Raw genomic sequence first — 12,358 nt, 5'->3', positions numbered from 1 at the left:
CGCATTCTACTCACCTTTACAGGGCGCCTCCATGTTCTGCAGCGACCATCCGGATTCGCAGTCGCGCCCCCGCGCCTAGGGAGAAAAAGACAAGAACAAAGGTGAGAGAATGAAGGGAAAAGGGAAGCTAAAACTCCATGTCAAGACTTACCTGTTGGGTCATTCCCTTGTCATTTCGGGTCCGCGCCGCATCCAGGCATTTTCGGACCCCGGCCCCTAAGAGGAAAAAGACATCAGCGTTAATGAGTGAATGAAAAGACATTACCAAAACACTCATTAAAGACTTACCTGATTTCCACAAGGATTTGACCGCTCACCTCGGGTCGGTGCCTGTTCCCCGGCATTCCGTACCCCAGCCCCTATGGGGAAAAAGACACTAGCATTAGAACATTAATGCATGGACACAAGGGGAACCACTTATAGAAAACTTACCTGGAAGCCAAGCAAGTTTGGTTCTCACCCATCCGAAAATCCAGTGACGTAACTGGATACCAACGCGCCCCTGCATCAGAAGCAGGATGGAGAGCTCGTCCTTCCAGACCCTAAGGTTAGACGCTACGGGGAAGCACAGAAGGGTTTTGGGGAAGGTGAGAGGGGTAAGTGGGAGACCGATTGTATTACCCCGCAGACAGTTAACCCCATATTCTCACCTACAGAAGGATACTTCTGCGAGTCAGACAAGCCAGATCTGGGGCCCGGTCCAGTCCGTCTTCCGAACCCTGCGCATCACCTTAGACGAGGACACAGCAGCGCGAACCAGGCCAGCGCCCCTGTGGGAGTCAGGTGAGCGTTACAGAACGCGAAGCCTTCCTACAAATTCCCACCCGGGCGCTATGGAAACTTCTGAGACTGATCAGTTGGCCCAATTACTGGGGGTATTACGGGCCGAAGTACATGCCGCTCGTCAAGAGACTAATGCCCTCAAGAGGGAATTAATAATATCAAAGGAAAGAACTGATGACCTGGCCAGACAGCTTTTGCAAGGTCAAGCTGGACAAACTCCTCTACCCTGTTCCGGAGGGAACCCCGCTCCTGTGGTTCCCAGTAACCCTGTGCAGATTAATCTACCTGGAAACATGCCGCTGGCCCCACCTGAACGCTTTGCTGGGGACCCCAAATGATTCGCCGTATTCATGAATCAGTGTCGTTTGCACTTCCTATGCAGACCTGGGGCCTTCCCTAATGATCAGACCAAAGTAGCCTTTGTATTGTCATATCTCAGCGGCTGCGCTGCCGATTGGTCAGTTCCACTGGTTACTCAAGATGACCCGATTCTCCGTGATTTTCAAGGATTTCAAGCAAGCATGGAAAGGTTATTTGCTCGACACTCTTAGGGGCAGGCTCTGGATGACGAACTTCTATCCCTGCGACAGGGCAATCAGGACCTCCTATCCTATATTGCAACCTTTAATAGACTAATTGTGGAAACGAGATGGCCAGAGGATAAAAGAGTCACGTTATTTTATCGAGGTCTACGCGGAGAACTTAAAGATGTCTTGGCCCAAGTTGTAAATCCGCCCCAAGAATGCACAGAATATATAGACTTAGTGGTCAAATTGGATCACAGACTTCAAAACAGAAAAACAGATCGGTCCAGGTTTGAGACCCGGGTGTTGGTCAAGACCCATGCTAACCCCAAGGGAGTTGATGTCTCTGAGCCTATGCAAATTGGAGGGGTTAAAGAACCCTTAACTCAAAAGGAACGTGAAAGGAGGCGGCAGTTAAAATTATGTCTTTATTGTGGGAACTCTGGACACTTTCTACGAGATTGCCCGGCAAAACCGCCCCGAAAAGCGGTAGGAGCCGCTGATAAAAACCATGAGGACTCTGTTTCGGGAAACGACTCAGCCCGACAAGCGTAGGGGTCCGCTTGCCGAGCTTGAAAACTAACTCTCAGACCTCGCATTTCATTGTGCCAATGGTTCTCGTAGATCCAGAAAAGCCTAAGCGGTTGCATGCAATAAAGGCATACATCGATAGTGGGGCTATTGGAAACTATGTGGATCGTGAATTGGCCTCTAGGATTAACCTCCCTCTCCGTCCTAAAACCAGCAAAGATGTCATCACCACAGTCGATGGAACTGAAATTGCCTCTGGACCGGTAACACATTCCACTACTGGGGTGACTCTTATTGGTCCTGACGGCCATCGGGAGGCAGTTGTGTTTGATGTAATCAAGGCTCCACAGTTTCAGGTTATTCTTGGAATTCCTTGGTTAGAGACACATAATCCTCGAATTGATTGGCGAGCTAAGAGAATAACCTTCCCGGATTGTGCACAAACATGCTACCCAGAAAACCTGAAGATTAATCTAGCATCTGTAACCTCTGCCTCCATGCAATTACCTCCGGAATACCAGGACTTTCAGGACGTCTTCCAAAAGGAACAGGCCAACACGTTACCTCCTCACCGATCGTCTGATTGCCAAATCGATCTGGTGCCCGGTGCACAACCCCCTTGTAGCAGGATTTATGCCCTTACCGAACCTGAGAACCTGCATTTGAGACAATATTTGGATCAATACCTCGCCAATGGTTTTATTCGCCCGTCAAAGTCCCCGGCATCCTCGGCTTTGTTCTTCGTGCCTAAAAAAGAAGGCGACCTTAGAACTTGTATCGATTACCGCGCATTGAACCAGATAACGGTTAAAAACCGTTATCCTCTGCCTCTGATTCCTGAACTCCTTGACCAGGTGAAGGACGCTTGCATATACACCAAGTTAGATCTCCGGGGGGCTTATCATCTGGTACGAGTTAAAGAAGGCGACGAATGGAAAACAGCCTTCCGTACAAAATATGGATTATTCGAATACCAGGTAATGCCTTTCGGCTTGTGCAATGCGCCTGCTGCCTTCCAATTCTTCATGAATGATGTCCTTCGGGAACTCATCGATGTTTGTGTTGTCGTTTATATAGATGACATTCTAGTGTACTCCTCTTTGGAATCTGATCACAGAAAACACGTTAGGGCAGTTCTGGAAAAACTGCGCCAACACAAACTATTTGCTAAACTGGAGAAATGTGTTTTCCATACCACAGAAGTTGAGTTTCTCGGTTTCATCCTGACACCCAAAGGAGTCCCAATGGACTCAAGAAAAGTGGATGCCATCCTCAAATGGCCATCACCTAGCTCTGTAAAAGGGGTTCAAAGCATGCTTGGCTTTGCCAATTTCTATCGCAGGTTTATCCCGGAATTTTCACGCATAGTACAACACATTACTGCACTCTTGAGGAAAAATAAACGTTTTGAATGGTCTGAAGAAGCCGAGCAGGCCTTCCAGGATTTAAAAGCTAAGTTTACCTCCGCACCTATATTGAAACACCCACGTCCAGATCTCCCGTATGTCGTCGAAACTGACGCATCCAGCCTAGCCATGGGAGCAGTTCTGTCTTAAAGAGATCCTGAAACCAACCAACTGCATCCCGTAGCGTTTTGGTCCAGAAAATTCTCGGCACCAGAGATTAATTACGCAATCACTGACAAAGAACTGTTAGCCATAAAGTCTGCTTTTAAAGCCTGGCGGCATTACCTGCTTGGCGCTCGACATACCATCACGGTGATCACTGGAATTTACATTATTTGAAAACCGCCAAGGCTCAGTCATCACGGCAGCTCCGATGGGCTTTGTTTTTCGCTGAATTTGATTTTGTGATTACCTATCGACCTGGCTGCAAGAACGGCAAAGCAGACGCCTTATCCCGAATTGGAATGGGAGAATCTGATACAAACTCAGAACCAGTACCAATAATTCCCGAACAGAGAATTCTAGGCATGACTTCGTTACAAACGCTTGAAGACATTCAAGTCAGAGTGAAACAACTCCTGGACCCTACAGTCCTACAGGATTGGATACAAAAGGGATCAGACTTTACCATAGATAATGGTTTACCTTATTACCAAGGACGCTTATTCCTGCCGCACAAGGATTTACACAAACTAGTTATTTCAGGTTATCATGATACATTAATAGAGGGACACCCCGGTATTGCCAAGACAATGGAAAAGGTGAAACGACAATTCTGGCCCTCTTGGCGAAAAGATGTTAAATGTTTTGTGATGTCCTGTGGTGTTTGCGCCCAAAATAAAGGTCAAAAGAAGAGACCAGCCGGTCTCCTTCAACCTCTAGACATACCGCCAGCACCCTGGCACACCCTATCAATGGATTTTATTACGGACTTGCCTCCTTGTTCGGGATACAATACCATTCTGGTAATTGTGGATTTGTTTTCCAAAATGGCCCACTTCGTTCCTTTGAAAGGTTTACCTTCAGCTTCTGTCCTAGCCAAAGAATTCCTCGAAAATATTGTTCGGCTACATGGATTCCCATCTATACTTATCTCTGACCGGGGAAGCCAATTCATTTCCCACTTCTGGCGCAAATGTTGTCAAATGGCACAAATCAACGTAAGATTATCGACCAGTCACCACCCTCAGACCGATGGTCAGACTGAGGGGACAAATCAGACCCTTGAGCAGTACTTACGGTGTATGTTACAGCAATCTGAAAGCAACTGGAAAGACATTCTTTGGATAGCCGAATACGCATATAATAATTCGGTACACTCTGGAACTGGCCATAGTCCTTTTTATACCTTGTTTGGACATCACCCTCGAACCTCAAACCTCGACTCACCTCAGAACCTCGGAGTGCCCGCAGTAGAACATCTGCATTCTACCATTACCCGAGCCTTCAAAGAGGCAACCACGCATTTACAACAAGCCAAGAGAAAATACAAGGAGAATGCTGACCTACATCGGAGTGAAGCACCTCCGTATCAGATTGGGGATCAAGTGTGGTTAGCTACCAGACATTTACCGCTCAAAGGGCCTCGAACTTTTTACCCAAAATATCTGGGACCTTATTCTATTACAGCAATAATTAACCCAGTAGCGGTTAAACTTGATTTACCAGCTAATATGCGAATTCACCCTGTTTTTCATGTGTCACTTCTGAAACCAGTGGTCCCCGGAACCCGACTACTCAAACCTCCAGAACCTATTCAAATAGATGGGGAACCCGAATTCGAAGTGAAGAACATTTTAGATTCAAAAATGTTTAGGTCAAAGCTTTTCTACCTAATCGATTGGAAGGGGTACGGACCTCAGGAGAGGTCGTGGGAACCCAGTGATCATGTGCATGCACCTCGATTAGTCAGGAAATTCCACCGACTCTTCCCAAACAAACCAAAACCCCCGGAGGGAACAACCTTGGGAGGGGCCTTGGGGGGTAGTGCTGTCACGATGCCCGCTCCCGGGGAGCCGGCTCAGGCCCTGCGTCCCCGAAAGCGGGCATCAAGTCCCCGGGGAAGGTCCCAGCAATCCCTTATAGGGGCCCTTTGGACAGCGTCCTGGCGCCTATGGCGCCAGGCTCATAGACAACGTCAGTCCTGGCGCCATAGGCGCCAGGCTCATTATGAAAGTGTTTGGGTGCACTTACCTGATGCAGACCATGCTGCAGAACCCCGGCCTCCTTGAGGCCTGAAAGGAACTACTTTACCTGTGGGACTCATTTACCACCCAGGCGTGGTCGGGGAAGGATACATACCTGATTGGAGGAAGGACACATTCTAGGAACTTCTTCCAAGGCTATTTAAACCACACCCGATCAGCCACACGTGCTTCGCGTTGTTCTGCATCTAGCAGCTGGACGCTCACCGTGTCTGCTCCTGCATCTTGACTTCTGCCACACCTGCCAGCATCCTGAATCACCTGCAAAGGAAGGGAACAAGAGAACAGAAGAAGGAAAAGGCCTCACCTGCTAAATCTGCATCCCAAAGACATTTCGCCGACAATCCTGAAAAGGAAGACATTTATTTTTAAAAGCACATCGCATCAATCGCTGCAGCGCCGCATTCTACTCGCCTTTACAGGGCGCCTCCATGTTCTGCAGCGACCATCCGGATTCGCAGTCGCGCCCCCGCGCCTAGGGAGAAAAAGACAAGAACAAAGGTGAGAGAAAGAAGGGAAAAGGGAAGCTAAAACGCCATGTCAAGACTTACCTGTTGGGTCATTCCCTTTTCATTTCGGGTCCGCGCCGCATCCAGGCATTTTCGGACCCCGGCCCCTAAGGGGAAAAAGACATCAGCTTTAATGAGTGAATGAAAAGACATTACCAAAACACTCATTAAAGACTTACCTGATTTCCACAAGGATTTCACCGCTCACCTCGGGTCGGTGCCTGTTCCCCGGCATTCCGTACCCCGGCCCCTATGGGAAAAAAGACACTAGCATTAGAACATTAATGCATGGACACAAGGGGAACCACTTATAGAAAACTTACCTGGAAGCCAAGCAAGTTTGGTTCTCACCCATCCGAAAATCCAGTGACGTAACTGGATACCAACGCGCCCCTGCATCAGAAGCAGGATGGAGAGCTCGTCTTTCCAGACCCTAAGGTGAGACGCTACGGGGAAGCACAGAAGGGTTTTGAGGAGGGTGAGAGGGGTAAGTGGGAGGCCGATTTGTATTACCCCGCAGACAGTTAACCCCATATTCTCACCTACAGAAGGATACTTCTGCGAGTCAGACAAGCCAGATCGGGGGCCCGGTCCAGTCCGTCTTCCGAACCCTGCGCATCACCTTAGACGAGGACACAGCAGCACAAACCAGGCCAGCGCCCCCGTGGGAGTCAGGTGAGCGTTACAAAAGTTTAAGACCAGGAAGCTAGGGTGAAGAATCATGTATAGTGCGTCGGAGATACCCGGGGCCCTCCCGCGTCATTAATCAAGGCAGGTAGGGAGAAGCAGCAGTCGCCGTAGTACTGTCCTTGGTTCCAAGAACAAAGCCATGTCTGTGAAATCAACACAGCTCGTAAGTTGGGGAGAAAGATACAAGACTGATCTGTGTTGAAGCCAAGGTTGCAAGCAGCAACATTGTATGGCGAGTGTTGGAACGAACATTGTCAGAACGCCTGTGTTAAAAGACGCAAGTAAAGTTGAACTACTGATGAGTGTTTGAACTTTGAAGAGACTTTGATACAATACCTTTGACAGAGTGGTTTGGCACCGCGTGAGTGCTCAATTGAATGTCTCTGTAAGGTATCCAGCTGAGAAGTGGCAAATGTGAAATTCGGAGTTGTAAAGAATTGTAAATCGAAGTGGTCCTGTGACAGGTCAAGCAACATCCAGCGCACAGTCGAAAGTCTTCAATTTTGATATAGTAAAGAAAGTTTGGAAAATTTGATAATTTGGGCCGAGCCCCTTCGAGGGAGACCAATTGAAGTTTTTGTGTTTATAGTGGGTCTGAGCCCAGCGGAGAGGGACCCGGGGTGAACAGGGAATCCATCAGAGAAGTGGTGCATATGAGAATCCTGAGGAGCAAGGAACTTTGAATGTTTGTTTGTCGCATCAGGCCCCTCTGAAATAAGAGACTTTGAATGGCAAAGAGACTTTGGCACAGACGGTCTGGATATTGAGATTTTGAACTACATCCTCTTGCTAGAAAAGTCAGAGTATGTTCTAAGGTCGTGTGTGCTGCCTTGTCCCGTGCTGAAAACGTGGGCATAGGAAGTTAAGTCTCAACTATCCTGACATCATTTCTTGAACACTTCTTTTGTATAACATTGTTTCCCACACCATTTGTATTTGGAAGTAAGGATTGACAATAGGTTTATTAGTATAGGCCCTTTTATTTTGACCAGACTCTACTAGGACTGCGTTATTTTTTGATGGTCGTAGCTTGCTCCCATCTTTAGATTTAGAATTGGATGGGCATTTTTCAAACCCAATTGAAGTTCAACAAACACCCTTGAACTGGGATCACTTGTCTGTCTTCACTGTTTGATGGCATGCTTTCCTTACAATTCCTGTTTCATGAAAGACTGACTCACCTGACTCATGAATGGCATACTTCAGTCTTTAACTGTTCCTTCACAGACAATGGAATTATTTAAATGAGATGAACACTTTTTATTGCCCACGGGCAAGCCCCTTGGGTAGGCCAGGAGAGGTTAGCTTCAGAAATACTTTTCCTCTAAAAGAGTAATAAGAAATTGGAGCCAGTGCCACAAGGTTTGCTTAGCGCTCATAGAGACCCAAGCTACTCCTCACTGATGAGATCCAACAAGGCTGAAACATGTCTGGGGGTGCTTGTGGTCTCGTGCTGAAGGGATGTGACCAAGCAGTTCAGGCTGGACTACCCCTTTTGGGGTGGTACCAAGCCTGCGTTGCATATGGTCTTTCACCTTTGGTAATGGGTTGGCAGGCGAAGAACAGTGGTCTGGAGGGTTGCCCAGACAATGCCAGAGGTGAAGATTAATTCAAAACCTTCCAGCTATCGACTCTGTTTCGCTTTGCTTAGCGCTCACATCAGTGTTGGCTGCCTATTTGTACGGCTGAAAGATGGACCAATGGCAGTAGCCAATGCTGATCCTTCTGGGACTAGCCACTACACTAAACATGGTATATGACACAGTAAACTATGCAATAAATACTACCTGAAGAAGTAGGTATGGGTCTCTAGCTCTGAAGCTGTTAAATGGATACACATTCCTTATTCCCACATCCTGTCCCCTTTCTATCCATACATAATGGAGTTCCATTCTGCAGGGATTGGACAAGATCCTTTTTCCAGCACAAAACTGTCTGCATTGATTTTTAGTGCAAACCACTTTCATGCCCCTCAAACAAGTGGTTCATGTATGAAAAAAAGAAATGGTGTCTATAGCGTTGGACGTTTCAATGAAAGAATCGGGCAGCCAGTCCTGACTGACACCCTTCCCACACAAGCCTATGTCTCCGTGCCCACCTGTCTCTTCTTTCCAGGTGCGCTGGAGCTCTGAATCCGCTACAATAAACACGTATCCAAGCGAAGCAAAATCTCAACCACTGTCGCTGTTGTCTTCATATTCGTGTACCAAACAGGCCTCCCATGGTGCCACATGACACCGTAATTTGCTTGTGTGAGTGCCCACAGTCTCTGTGATCACAAAGGACTCCAGCACGCTCAGAACAAGAGACCTGTCATTAAGGAACATAACATGTCTAGTCACATTTTACCTACCAAAACTAATTGCAGTCCAAGTGTAGGGGAATATCTGTCTATTTGCACGGATTATCTGTCTCTCAAGAGATGGATGTGTAGGACATGAAATTAAAGCAAAGGCACATTTTTTTTAAATGTCAAATGTTTTTAAATCAAAACCTTACACAAACCAAAACGAATAAAATCCATTAAGAAAGAAGAAAATGTACATATTTTCAAAAAACATACAAACATTAAAAATCTTACAGCGATCATCACAATATATTGAAACTGAAACAACACAGACAAAACAATAGTTAAAAAGTCTACAGTTCCAACAGTTAATAAAGTTTCTTTAAGAACCTAAGTAGTGCACGTATTAATGAAATGTGACAGCAAAGGAACATTTGGTAAACAATTTTTCAAATGCACAGCGTGTCCCGATATTTATGTAGGGTAACCAGTGGTGAAGTGATGATCCTTGTGTGCATGCAAATAAAGTTGAGTAGTCCATTTGTTTGTTTTAAACCTGGAGAAAGCAACAGGAATGAATCGTGTTTTAAGATGACTGGCTGCATCAGCCTCATCAGCAGGCTTCTCATACAAAACTGGCGGATCAGACTGTTCAGAATCAGTTTCCCTTGGTATAAACACCTTGTTGCAATAGGCTTGCTGGAGTTAGCAATACTTTCGGTAGGGTTTTCCAATTAATAACTGCATTATTTGCGGGAACTTTTGGCAGAAAATATGTAAACTTTGATTTACCATGAAAATGCTTTTTAATGCCATGATCAATTGCCTTAGCTAAGCAGTTTTTTTTTAACTCCTCAAAGCAATTAGACAATCATTTTAACATGCCCAATAATTTTTCTACTGCAATCACCAATCAAGGAATTGGTGTTTGGGTGAAGATCTTTTGCTAAGTAGCCCCGTTTAGCTGTGACCTGACAAAATCGCTATTTCAAGTTTGTCAATGGGTGATCTTGCCCTGATAATTTTGCACAGTCCCTTTTTGACCAGAATTGAACTTTGACCAAGTAACTTTAAATCCTGTATTTCAGTCCTGTAGTTAATATTAGTACTCCTACGTCCCGTCCCCTTTCCTCCATACTTATAGGGACATCCCTCCGTCCTGTGGGACGGGACCGGAGTGCTTTGTAAAAGCATCCAAAAATGTCAAAACATTTTTTTAGTCCTTCCTCTCTTTCTACGCGGGGCCCAGCACGCGGCTGTAACCCCGCCCATCTCGGCTCCGCCCCGCGCATTACCCATCAGTCCTTTTCTCCGCTCGATCGGGACCGGACGCGCTTGCATCCTCGGAAGATTTTCTGCCTTTTTCCTCCTCTCTGGCTCCCGCTAGCGATCGTTTACTATTCTGTCGTTCAAACTAGACTTTCCAGATTGCTCATCGTGTCACCGATGCTTTGCGTGGGCGGATCCCCATCCTCTGTGTTTAGAGTGTTTGGGTCCAGATCACCGTTGGGACTTCTGTTTTTATTGTGACTCCCTTTTGGTCCGGGCACTTCAACGTCAGTTGGAACAGTGGGAGGAGGTGTTTCGACGTACTCCTCCTTTGCATTTTCAGGCGTTTATCGACGAAAAGAAGCAGCGCCCAGTTAGTTCTTTACTTCTCAGAGCACCCCGGCCGGGAAATACCTTTCCATGCTCTTCCCGTTCCGGGAAGAGCGTTGATCGCTCTGTCACTGGGGATTGCCCAGAGGTGCCTTCTGGGCCTAATAATTGTACCAGAGTTTTCTCCGAGGGTCTCCGTAAGGGGCCTGTGGATACCGGGGCACGCTCCGAGGCCCCTCCTGTGGGGGCTACCTGTAGACCCTGTTCTACTGAGTCGTGGGGTACCGGAGCTCGCTCTGAGGCCTCGTTATCAGCTTCCCTCAAAAGTACAGGGGTGCGCCCCGAGGCCTGGGCTAGGCTTGGTGTTACCGAACGGATGTTCGAGGCCCACACTAGTAAGGCTGTTACCGGACCTGGGTCCGAGGTCACTCGTGCAGAGGCTAAAGCGACCAACATTTCTGAGAGGCCTGACAAGGCCTTTTCGGTGAAGGTTGTTCCTCACTGTTCCCGCTCTTGTGTCAACGCCAGAACTGTTGAAGGGGCAGGGAGTGAAAGTTCTTCCCTTACCGGCAGTGCGAGGTCCTTCCTGTGAAGGCTAGTTTGGCTATTGGTATGTCGCAGAAACATTCCAGGCCTCATAGTACCGGCTTGGCTGAGGTTCCTTTATATAAAGGCTAAGATTAAGACCCCTGATCCACCGATGGGGACCCCTGCCTCACTTCCACATGTGCCGCATTTCCCCTCAGGTGATGGCAAAATGGCGGCCGTTCCCACCACGACCACCCTACAACTACACCATCGACCTCCAGTGTAGGAATTGGTTCCGCGAGTGAACACAAAGTTCCTTGTACGCATCCGTTTCGTCCAGTTTATGATTGGAACGCTCGGATGCCCCTTCCGCACAATGTCTTGTTGCCTGTTGGTTCGGCACCTTTGATTTTTGTGGACACTTCGGGGGATGGGCCTATGTGGCAACCGTCCCCGCTGCGTCCCTGGAATTATCCTCCTCATGAGAGGCCTTTTCCGGCGGCTCCAAAACCGTCCCCAGAGGACGCCTTTTTCGGCAAATTTCAGACCCTCATGCGTACCGACCCCGAGAGAGTATTTCAAGGGTCTTTTTCTAGAGATATGCCGGCCTGCGCCTTCCGGCTCCACCCGTTCCACCAGTGGTTCCGCCGGCACCGCCCTTGCCTACGGTACCTCCACCGACCCTTCCGCCATTGCCCCTATTGTCCCCTGTGGACAAGACGGTGCCTGACATGGTTCAGCAGGATCCTGACCTGTTGGATGATGCGCAGGGAGAGCAGGACAGTGAAGACCAGCCCCGCTCTATTAGAGTTTTTCACGACCGGGTACTGGACATGATGTGCCTATTGGATGTTCCAGTGCCCGATGCACCCGCTCCGCAGGAGGGTGTGTTTTCGGGGGCATTCACCTTGTTTTCTTCGGCGCGTACCGGCCTGTTCTTGCAGAAGGACGTTTTGGCCGAGGTCAACAGGGTCTGGGAAAAGCCACACTCTGGGTTTTTCGTCAATAAGAAAATGGACGCGCGGTACAGGTTGCATTCTTCGGAAGAGGTGGCCCTGTCATCTTGCCCGCCCCCCTCCTCCACAGTGGTGGCCGCGGCCACTTTGCAGTTCAGGCCTGCAGCGTCCTCTTCTACGACGGCGACTCAGGTTCTGGGGAAAGAGGACAAACTCGTGGACTCCCTTGGGAGGAAGATTTTCGCTAACTCGGCCTTGCAGCTCCGGCAGGCCAACACGGAACTGGTGTTAGCGGGTGCAAACATGAAGATGTGGAAAGGTCTGTCAGAGTTCGAGGAGTT

General features: G+C 48.1%; 1 protein-coding gene across 13 annotated transcripts in view; it reads left to right on the top strand.

Moving 5' to 3' along the window:
• BMAL1 (basic helix-loop-helix ARNT like 1) overlaps positions 1–12,358 on the top strand; it is a 989,350-nt gene that overhangs the window by 251,449 nt on the left and 725,543 nt on the right. Inside the window, exon 1 of one of the 13 annotated variants that reach the window (XM_069623620.1) lies at positions 9,530–9,654. The exons of the other annotated variants lie outside the window; for them this stretch is intronic. The gene's annotated coding sequence lies outside the window, so the exon portion shown is untranslated. Of the gene's footprint in view, positions 1–9,529; positions 9,655–12,358 lie in introns of those variants that run through there. 13 annotated transcript variants of the gene reach the window in all.

This window comes from Ambystoma mexicanum, chromosome 11, assembly GCF_040938575.1.
Source record: "Ambystoma mexicanum isolate Mex_15411 chromosome 11, UKY_AmexF1_1, whole genome shotgun sequence".
NCBI classification, from domain to species: domain Eukaryota; kingdom Metazoa; phylum Chordata; class Amphibia; order Caudata; family Ambystomatidae; genus Ambystoma; species Ambystoma mexicanum.
Note: the sequence above shows the minus strand (reverse complement) of the source record. Positions and strands in the feature narration are given on the sequence as shown.